Source organism: Pteropus vampyrus, unplaced genomic scaffold (genome assembly GCF_000151845.1).
Source record: "Pteropus vampyrus isolate Shadow unplaced genomic scaffold, Pvam_2.0 Scaffold48, whole genome shotgun sequence".
In the NCBI taxonomy this organism is placed as follows: domain Eukaryota; kingdom Metazoa; phylum Chordata; class Mammalia; order Chiroptera; family Pteropodidae; genus Pteropus; species Pteropus vampyrus.
Window position 1 is genome coordinate 5,243,901 of NW_011888829.1, and position 11,566 is coordinate 5,255,466.

The 11,566-nt window shown below is 45.2% G+C and overlaps 1 pseudogene; it reads left to right on the top strand.

Annotated features, from left to right (window-relative positions):
• The first annotated feature begins 7,323 nt into the window (after positions 1-7,323).
• Positions 7,324-11,566, top strand: part of LOC111739199 — a 5,113-nt pseudogene continuing 870 nt past the window's right edge.

Below are 11,566 nucleotides of genomic sequence, written 5' to 3' on the forward strand. Positions count from 1 at the left end.
GCTGAGCCCACAGAAGCTTCCTTTGTTCCATGGGAGAGAGGCCTGAAGAGGTCTGTCTCTGTCAATTTCTCCACCAAGGTCCAAAACTACTGGGTTAAGGCAAGTCTCCACTCAGCAAAAGAAAGACTTGCTTTGAGGCCATTGAGGAGCTAGCCTGGGCTCTCCACATGGATGCCCAGGTCAGACCAGCGGCCACGGAAGACAGGAACAGTGTCAGTGTCTGATGAATGAGAACGAGGTGACAAGTCTTCCCAATTCTGAGGCGCAAGCCCTGGACCACCGAATCTCGTCATCCTCAGAGGTGGAAGAGAAAAGGGAGTCTCGAGGGAGAGGGAGCTGACCGAACCCGTGTCCGCAACTTCCTAATCAAAGGGAGCTGACTGTGGCTTCGCAAAAAGAGGAGGAAGCAGAAGCCAGCCCCTTTGATGGGCACTCAGCCTTTATCTTAGGACACTGATGTCCCCCCGACTGGTGCGGTGGCTGGCCAATGTCCTTAAAGCCAACCAGCCATGTCAGAGGAGGGGAGGGAGGTGGAGTGTTGAGCTCCCCCTGGAGGCAGGGCCCATGACAGAGCAGAAGTTGTTCCAGGTTCACCCTCATGACACTCCTCTGAGGTGACCCTACCGCATCCATCAAACATCAGGGAAACTGAGGCTCAAAGAGGCTGAGGATTTGGGGAAACAGTGTGATACAGCGGAAAAATCACAGGCTTTGCAGTCAAACAAACCCAGGGTGACTTAGCCAGCTACTGACTATACGATTTAGCCAGGCTACTTCAAAACGTTATTGTAAAGTGAAATCTCATGGCATATACAAAACTAGGATTAAAGGTGGCATATAGTAGGTGTGGGGCGAGTTTAGTTATTTTCCTGTCTTTGTCCTAGATCACAGATTCAGCCAGCAGCTAGAGGAGCTGGAGTTCAAATCCTTGTCTTCCTGATTCAGAGCCCCTTCTGTGGGGCCTTCTTCTCGGCTTCCCAAGAATAAAATCCTGGTCCCTTTCAAAGGGCTTTCCCAGTTAAGCTGACTAATATCTTCATAGCTAAGAAACGAGGAGATGGTTTCCAAACAACCCCTTTTTAGGGCTGGAGTCCTACCTCTTCCCCACAGCCTCTGTACTCACTTCCAGGCAAATATAAACCCTCCTTGGTATGGGGCTGGAATCAGAAGGCTGCCAGCCTTACCTTTCCTTTCCCAGTGATTTTTTAAGCTCACGAGGGGAACCCTCAAAGGGGATCCCTCTGGGCAGCAGAGTCCATCCCTTTTATGGACAGATTCTCTTGCTGCTGCATAGCAAACCCTGAGCACATATTTTTGGCATGCAAAAGGCCACAGATCTCTTTGTCCACAAGGCAAACATACTTTGAGTTCACAACAGCAGCTCAGTTTTAAAAGGTTTCTGATCCCATTGAATGCCTCCCCTAGCCAGACTTTTTTCTCAGACTTAATAAATAGTAAGGTACCAAAGCCGAAAAGGATCCCCTATTTACAAAATGATTTGTTCGACTGGTTACCTTTAAACTAAGGTGCCTCCACCTCAGCACTAATGAAATTTTGGAGCACCATCACACCCCACGCCACCCCCAAATTGTAATAGTCAAAAAGTCTCCAGACCTAATCACATGCCCCCTAGGAGGCAAAATTGCACCCACTTGAAAACCACTGCTCTAAACAGGCCTGGTGTGGAAGTGGGTTTTGAGCCTACAGTTTTTAACTTTTTCTTCCATCCTGGACACCTCAAGCCATCAGTGAGCCCCGTACGGATGGATTGAAAGGAGCTGAGGGCGGTGGTGTATGGCACAGTAGAGAGTGGTTTGTCATCTTATTTCTAACTCAACAAACACCAAGACAAGAGGACCGGGGCAGGGCTCTAAGCCAAACTGACCCTAAACAATCCCTAAGGTGAACAAAGCTTTTCTGAAATATTAAAATCTCAGGCTAACAGGCAGAAACGGCATGGGAACTTCAGAGTATCCTGAATGCACTTCACAGTATTGGAATATTTCAAATCCTCATAATTCAAATTGACCAATAACACAACCATGCTATAATGATAAATGTGCCTTTCTCTCCCACATAGAGAAGGATCTTGCTTCTGCCTCATGCTTTATTCTACTGGCCAAAAACTTTGGGAGAACTGTTGACTAATGAGAGAGGAAACGCTCACTTTAGTGTTGATTTAAGTGGGACCCTAAGTGAAAAACCCCTAAACTGTACGACCTCTCAGGCTCTGTTCATGTTTAAGAGAGGGGTAACATTTGTCAAGCACCAACTGTTAGAAATCAGGGTACTGCAGAATCACAGGGCGATGTTAACATATGTGGTCTGGAAATGAGGAATAGCTGAATCCTGTTCTAAATCACCCACTTTCGAAAGCCTCCCTGAGAGAGATAAGTGTACAAATTATAAAACCAGACCAAGTAACACTTTGTTCTCAGCAGGGTTCAGATACCACATGCAATAAAAAATTTAGGGAGCCAGCTGAGCCCACAGAAGCTTCCTTTGTTCCATGGGAGAGAGGCCTGAAGAGGTCTGTCTCTGTCAATTTCTCCACCAAGGTCCAAAACTACTGGGTTAAGGCAAGTCTCCACTCAGCAAAAGAAAGACTTGCTTTGAGGCCATTGAGGAGCTAGCCTGGGCTCTCCACATGGATGCCCAGGTCAGACCAGCGGCCACGGAAGACAGGAACAGTGTCAGTGTCTGATGAATGAGAACGAGGTGACAAGTCTTCCCAATTCTGAGGCGCAAGCCCTGGACCACCGAATCTCGTCATCCTCAGAGGTGGAAGAGAAAAGGGAGTCTCGAGGGAGAGGGAGCTGACCGAACCCGTGTCCGCAACTTCCTAATCAAAGGGAGCTGACTGTGGCTTCGCAAAAAGAGGAGGAAGCAGAAGCCAGCCCCTTTGATGGGCACTCAGCCTTTATCTTAGGACACTGATGTCCCCCCGACTGGTGCGGTGGCTGGCCAATGTCCTTAAAGCCAACCAGCCATGTCAGAGGAGGGGAGGGAGGTGGAGTGTTGAGCTCCCCCTGGAGGCAGGGCCCATGACAGAGCAGAAGTTGTTCCAGGTTCACCCTCATGACACTCCTCTGAGGTGACCCTACCGCATCCATCAAACATCAGGGAAACTGAGGCTCAAAGAGGCTGAGGATTTGGGGAAACAGTGTGATACAGCGGAAAAATCACAGGCTTTGCAGTCAAACAAACCCAGGGTGACTTAGCCAGCTACTGACTATACGATTTAGCCAGGCTACTTCAAAACGTTATTGTAAAGTGAAATCTCATGGCATATACAAAACTAGGATTAAAGGTGGCATATAGTAGGTGTGGGGCGAGTTTAGTTATTTTCCTGTCTTTGTCCTAGATCACAGATTCAGCCAGCAGCTAGAGGAGCTGGAGTTCAAATCCTTGTCTTCCTGATTCAGAGCCCCTTCTGTGGGGCCTTCTTCTCGGCTTCCCAAGAATAAAATCCTGGTCCCTTTCAAAGGGCTTTCCCAGTTAAGCTGACTAATATCTTCATAGCTAAGAAACGAGGAGATGGTTTCCAAACAACCCCTTTTTAGGGCTGGAGTCCTACCTCTTCCCCACAGCCTCTGTACTCACTTCCAGGCAAATATAAACCCTCCTTGGTATGGGGCTGGAACTCAGAAGGCTGCCAGCCTTACCCTTCCTTTCCCAGTGATTTTTTAAGCTCACGAGGGGAACCCTCAAAGGGGATCCCTCTGGGCAGCAGAGTCCATCCCTTTTATGGACAGATTCTCTTGCTGCTGCATAGCAAACCCTGAGCACATATTTTTGGCATGCAAAAGGCCACAGATCTCTTTGTCCACAAGGCAAACATACTTTGAGTTCACAACAGCAGCTCAGTTTTAAAAGGTTTCTGATCCCATTGAATGCCTCCCCTAGCCAGACTTTTTTCTCAGACTTAATAAATAGTAAGGTACCAAAGCCGAAAAGGATCCCCTATTTACAAAATGATTTGTTCGACTGGTTACCTTTAAACTAAGGTGCCTCCACCTCAGCACTAATGAAATTTTGGAGCACCATCACACCCCCACGCCACCCCCAAATTGTAATAGTCAAAAAGTCTCCAGACCTAATCACATGCCCCCTAGGAGGCAAAATTGCTCCCACTTGAAAACCACTGCTCTAAACAGGCCTGGTGTGGAAGTGGGTTTTGAGCCTACAGTTTTTAACTTTTTCTTCCATCCTGGACACCTCAAGCCATCAGTGAGCCCCGTACGGATGGATTGAAAGGAGCTGAGGGCGGTGGTGTATAGCACAGTAGAGAGTGGTTTGTCATCTTATTTCTAACTCAACAAACACCAAGACAAGAGGACCGGGGCAGGGCTCTAAGCCAAACTGACCCTAAACAATCCCTAAGGTGAACAAAGCTTTTCTGAAATATTAAAATCTCAGGCTAAGAGGCAGAAACGGCATGGGAACTTCAGAGTATCCTGAATGCACTTCACATGTGATTTCAGTTAATCCTTGTTACAATTAGACAAAATATAGGTGTTGTGTCTTTTTCCAGAGGGAACCAAAACATGAAAAGCTCAAGTAATTGGTTCGAGGCCAGTCAGCTGATAACTGGTAGAGGTGGGCATAATACTCAGATGCGGATGGGGGTGATAGTTAATATTAGAGATCAATTGGTGTTCGGGTTCGGCCAAGGACTCGAATACATCAAGTATTTTAATCCTATTGTTTGGGTTGTAGATGGTAAAACTGGGGCAGAGGTCAAGTTAGCCCTTGTTGTTTAGCTATTTTTCCCAAACTTCCAGGTGAGGCAGCCCAGACACAGGCTCCATCTATTTTTACAACCACCCTTAGCCACTCAAATTCCCTCTTCCCTTGGCTATTTGAATCCTGGTGCCCCTGGAGCCACTGTGACCCCGGACAGTTGCTAGTTCTCAGCCTGATCTCTCTAGATCCTGAGCAGCCGGATTCTCCGACATTAGCCAGCCTCTGGAAATTCAGCCCCGGTGGTCGTCTGCAACTCCGATTCCCTACATTCAAAGAGAAGCCCACCTGCCCTTCTATTATCCTACAGGAAAAGTGCCGCCTCCCCAAATGATGCTGTGGATTAGTGGAAGTAAAAGTATAAAAAATAAACAGGAAAAGGAGGATAGAGATGGAATAAGAATTGGTAAAAAAAAAAAAGAAAGAAAAAAAAAGTAAGGAAAACAAAATCCTGCACAATAAACAGTGCGGAGTTGGAAAGAACAGACCACTGAAATCAGAAAGATTAAGGGAAGAAAAACAAAGAGAAGGAGAGTAGTTAAAAGATAGGAAAGAAAGAGATGGAGAGAAACGTAATTGGAAGAAAGAAACGATCAATAGAATCTGCTCCAAAGCCATCTTTGTGGCTATCGACTTCTGGCTAGCTTTTAATCTGAACACTTACCTGTGAGCCAATGGCAAGATGTGTGCACAACTCACACAGTAAAAACTTCCACTTATTAGAACCTAACCATTCCAGGCTATTAAATGAGCCAGAATGGTTTAGCTCTATTTTTAGGAGAAAGATGGAAACAATCAAAGTAAAAAGCTACTGTTAAAAATTCAAAGGCAAAACCCCACGGGAGAGCCTGAGCATAGGTTCACACGTACCTAGGTGCCAGATGGAACTGTCACGACCAAGTACTGAGGTTGCTTTCCATAAATCACACTGGACAAGTGGTCCCATTATTAGAAAATCTTACCTACGTGATCGAAAATATTCTTCAAGCAACTGACCCAAAATCCACAAAAATACAGTCGTTACCATTTTTGATCACTTACAATTACTCCTATAGCAATGCTATAAGGTGAGGACAATTGCCCCGGTAGATGGGAACAGAGACACCGTAGCCAAGAAAGATTGAATAACGTGTCCAAGGTCACACAGCTAGTCATTGGGATTGACTCTAGACCCCTCAGTCTTTCCCCTAAGCCACACCCATCACACACACACACACACACACACACACACACACACACACACACTGCCATCTGGTTGTAGTCAATGCACAGATTTTGCTACAGTGAAACAGTAAACCCAGAAATTCTAAATTTTTTTTTTTAATCCACAAAAGCTGAAACAAAATCATGCTTTGTGTTCAATTCATAGAATTACAGAATTCAAGGACTGGCAGGGATGCCATGGTCGTGTGGTCCCCTTTCCTATTTTTTGCACATGAGCTAAACCAGGCTCATTGAATTGAAAGGTCCAAAGTCACAGTGTTAGTCACTACAGTTAACTAGAAAATCAAATTAATTCAAAATCCCCATTCTTGAAAATATCCTGTCCCCGAGGGCTTTCTCATGCCCTTGAAGGCACATTCTTCTCTCCCAGAGGGCTGCTTGGCTGTTCTCACGATAGCTGTGGGGGAGGTGGAGTCTCCCAAACGCATCACTTGCCTCCCTCCAGTGGTGGGTGGTGGCACAGGAGGTCTATTAGGTAGACCCCAGGGTTGTTGGGGTGCAGGTAGGGGAGGAGGCCCAGGAGGTCTATTAGGTAGACCGCAGCTTTGCTAAGAAGCTATGCGGCAGAAACTAAATCAGCAGTTTCCAACTCTGCTTGATACTGTTACTTTTATAATCTATGGTTCCCTTTAAATATAATGTAACATAACAGGCTTATAATTCAAAACACATTTATACAAAATGTAAAATACATACTGTACAAGCCCATGAATATATAAGAAGCAATGTTCCCTTCAGGCCTCCTATTGAAAGCAGACAACACTTCTTCAAACAAGCTGACGTTTTGTGTCTGCTTGCTTTCACACTCTGCATTATCCACTCGCTGTTGTTTTCCTATCGATCAACTGTTAAGTTTCACGTGGGTCCTCTGGCTGGTATGTGAGTGCATGTCAAGCGCTTGTTTTCTTTCAGGACAGACATTTCCCGCTGTGCTTTTCCTGGATTTGAACTATTTTTATTATTGACTTTATGTTGCCATGGAGATGGGGAGATCACAGATGTTAAGAGTTGAAATCTAGGGCCACAGGAGACATTTATCATTGTACTTGGTATGAAGTGGGCTCTTGTTCCCCGTTTCGGCAGAGGCCAGTGTTTATTTTATAAAGAAGTTACTAATGAGGGCTCAAGCCTAATGAATAATATGAAACTCTGCTTCACCTCACTGGCACATGCTTTCGACAGCAGCAAGTTATCTTATTGGAGAACAAGGTGGGGCTCATGAAAACACAGAGATTAACAGCTGTCTGTCAGTTTTCTCCCCGTGTAGGAGACAGAATGATGTATCAGAACAAGAGACCCATTCATCATTCTTTCTCAGCCCCTGAAGAAGAGAAACTTTCCCAAATTATTTCAACCATGCTCCGCAAGGAAACAAAGAACCTGGGGGCTCACCAGGATGCTGCCATCATCACTGATGAATGTTTGCAGAATGTCAGTGAACAAAGTGTGAGCCTGAACCACATGAAATATGGTGGGCAATACTAGGGCTACGTGCTAAAACCATACCGTGGAGGTTAAAAACAAACAAAAACCCCTTATGATTTTCAAGGTTCTGTGTAGTCAAAGCATAACCGGATTGGAACAGAGATAAAGACAAGGAAACAAAAACTTACTGCAGGTATCTTTGGTGATTGACCCTGAACATGTTGGCTTATGAGCCAGTACCTTATAGAATTCATTTCCCTAGAGCCAACCAAGGTAACTAGTGGTTGCTGTCACTTTGTCATAGCAGATCAGGTCCTTAACAGTTCCTTTCTGCACACATGCAAAGCCAGTGATGTCTAAACAAAACAAATATATAAAGACGGAACGATGACAAAAGCCTGACCCCAGCAAAACAACCCAGTGTTTTGAAAACTCTTTCCTAGTTGCTGGTGCTTTTTCTGCGGTTGTGAGCAAGGTAACAGGGTTACTTTGATTTCCCAAGTGGGCTCTTTCAGGTTATTAAAACTAAAGGGGTCCTTAGCAGTGACACTATTCTGCATGACACCGTAATAATGAACACATGACATTACACATTTGTCAAAACCCATAGAACTATATAACGCAAGAGTGAACCCTGATGTAAACTATAGACTTTAATTAATGATAGTGTATCAATACTGGTTCATCAGTTCTAATACTAAGAGAAACTCTGTGTGTGTGCGTGTGTGTGTGTGTGTGTGTGTGTCTGTGTGTCTGTGTGTGTCTGCGTGTCTGTGTGTCTGTGTTAGGGGAAAGGGTATATGAAAACTCTGCACCTTCTGCTAAGTTTTTCTATAAACCTGAAACTGTTCCAAAAAAAGTCTATTATATATATATTTTCAAAACTACTTCAGTGGCTTAACCTTGTTATTTTGAGAGATAATGTGGTAATAGAGTTTCTTTACTAACAAGAATAAAAAAAAAACAAACACCAATGATTTATCTCATTTGGCATTGATCTTCAGTGTGAAAAGTAAATTCTAGGACTCAGTATTCATATTGTTCACATAAAACATGAAAGTTTACAATATAAATACTGCTTCTTAGTAAAATTGACGATTTGTATGGCACTACTCAACGTAGTTCTGAAAGGAGCTATCATCTTATTAATAGCTAGTACACATCCAGTCAACATATAGGGAACACTAAACTAACTTCGGTAATTGTTTTAAAATAGACTATTCTTTATGAATTTTTTCCCCTGACATTATCTTCATACTGTCCACACAGCTAGCTTATATTTTTGGCGATTTATTTGATGGTGTTAAAAACTGATCTAATCATCTAAAAATGTTTTCTGTCGTATGTATGTCAAAAGTTTTAGAAAGTAAATCTTTCTCATGTTTTTTCTGCGTGCACTTATAATACAAAGGCGAGCAGAGCAGAGTCTTGTCCACTAGATCTAACAAGATTTCACAAAATCGCAGCCTTTGAATTAATTCGTCCAGCTCATTGGGTGATTCCTCTTGTATTCTGCACCATATTCTCATCAGATAACGGTAATGGTTAAATTTTTTAAGTAGCCACTTGCATTGTCGGTAAAAGAACATTTAACAGTATTTTCCCTGATGGAACATTCCATTCTCTCTCACAGAGCGCACCTACTTTGAATGATTCCGCATGCGAATTTTCATTGTCAGATTTAATTTTAGTTCATTTTCAGTTTTCTAGGAATGGTCATCTTAAAACTGTACGAGGTAAGATGTCAATAGCTTTATTTTTATTCTCACTATATTCTGCTTCAAAATACCATTGTAACTTGGCAGGCATCATAGAACTATTTTGCAAATTTTTATTGCATGAGGTATATCCAGTAACTTTTAGCACCATAAAAGGTGACAAATAATTATTACCACTCTTCTTGTCTTTGCATGACTTTATGACAGGGTGTTCCACGCACGGCCTTTGTTTTCTGGGCAGGTGCTCCATTCTGGTCAGACTCATCAATATTATCTTGATATATTCCTTATTATAAGCATAATTATTTCATCCCACTCGGGGGAGATAGATATAAACATAAACTCTCTCTCACACACACATACATATGTGTGTGCGTATGACATTAATAAATAGGAAGGTCAGAGCATAGAAAACTTAATTCATTGAAACTGCTATTATATGATACTATCGTAATGCAATGCATTACATATTCACGTGGTATTGTACAACCAATTTCTACCCCATGAGGAGAGCACATGCCAAACATATGCTCCCAAGCCTTGCCCAGCATTCGATGGAGCATGGTTGCTCCCATGTTAATGGAGAGGACACGCTTGGAATAATTTACCCTAGGGGATGTGCACAGGCCTTGGATTCAGAAACGGATCGGGGCACAGCTACGAGCTCCATTCAAAGGCACATCTATCTATAAGACATTCACATATAGACACAGAGACATCAAGAGACATGCCGTTTCCAGGTCCGAGCTAAACCGAGCTCACCGAGCAGTACAAGTCCCTGTAGTTAAGATCTGGTGCGTGTCAAATTAGAGCATGTGTTTATTTCTATAGTTTTTTTTTTTTTTTTTTTTAAGACTTGAAGTATATCTGTTGAAAAACGAAGCTGGAGTTCTATACCTGTGGAATCTGCGACAAAGCATCGCCTCGTTCCACTGATAACATATGACAATGTAAGAATGGAACAGAGCAAAACAATCAGGAAAAGGAAGCCCCTTCCCTCACTAGGCACACACGAATCTGCAGCTGCATGCAGAGAGAAGAAATTGTCTGAGAGCAGGAGCAGCATGAATAGAACGTGAGCTTCTCTACAGAATTTTCTCTGAGTGAGAAGCGGACAGAGACTGGAAGAAGAGGGACCTCTGAGGACAGGAAAGATCCTGCCAGAAGACAGGGGCTGAGGTAGTCAGCCAGGAGATGTAGGAAGCCATTGAATATCCAACTTCCTGGTTATGGTACCACGTAACTGGGTGAGAATCTCTTCCTCTTCTCCATACCAACACTCCTCCGTTCGAGACATTTCTTCTCTCCGCTGTTTGAAGTCATTTGAAACCCTCCCCTTCCACGTCTTTTCTTTACTTCATTAGCTTGAGTGTGTATCTTCCAAACCCTAGGCTAGGCTAGGACTAGCCGGCCAAGGCAAGACTGCGCCCTGGCCTTGTGGAGCACAGCCACCTACGAGCTTGTGTCCTCCACCCACCTCCTAGAGCCGGTGCACAGTGTGGCCTTCAACCCCTGAGACACTAGTGAGCTTGCCTGTATGGGCCAGGGCACCCTCACCTTGTGGCTCATGCAGCATTGTGGGCCCAGCATCATCCTGGGTGCACCAAGATCCCATCCCTGAGGCAGTGGGAGCAGGTGAGCTGACCTCTCTGTGCTATGGGCTGAGTCCCTGCTTTACTGCGGCTCCGATGCTGGCCAGATCTGTGTCTGCGACACCCATGCCCAACGCTGCTTCCTGGTCTGGGGGGGCAGATGACGGTGAGATCAGAGTGCTGCTGTGCTCGGTCTCACGGCCGGTCAGTGGCAGTAACACCATGGGAGCTGTGCCAGAGCTGAGGCTCAAGGGCTCGGGTGCCAGTTCTAGCACCGTGCTCATGGAGTGCAAGCTGACCCTGGACGGAGATATCGTGAGCGCCGTCTTCCACGACAGCATGGACATGGGCGTGGTAGGCACCGCGGCGGGCACACTCTGGTATGTCAGCTGGGCTGAGGGCACCAGCACCTGCCTCATCACCAGGAGCAAGGTGAACGAGGTGGTTCTGAGCCCCAGTGAGTCCCACTGTGCCACGTGCGGAAATGACGGAAATATGAGGGTGTGGTCCTTGGCCAGCAGGGAACTGGTGATCTAGTTCCAGGTGCTAAACCAGAGTTGCTCCTGCCTGGCTTGGAGCCCTACTCCTCGTGAACACCCAGAACAGCAACACGTGGCAGCGGCTTATAGTGATGGCACACTGTGTGTCTCAACATCTCCCGAACCGCAATGGGGCTCAAGATGCACCCCCATCCTGGTGCACTGACGGCCATTGTCTTCTCTGCTGATGGTCAGACTATCCTCTGTGGAGACAAGGATGGGCTTGTAGCTGTGAGCTGCCCCCGCACAGGGATGACCTTCTGTGTACTGAGTGACCACCAGGGTGCCCCAATCTCCACCATCCAGAGCACGAACAAGGAGTATA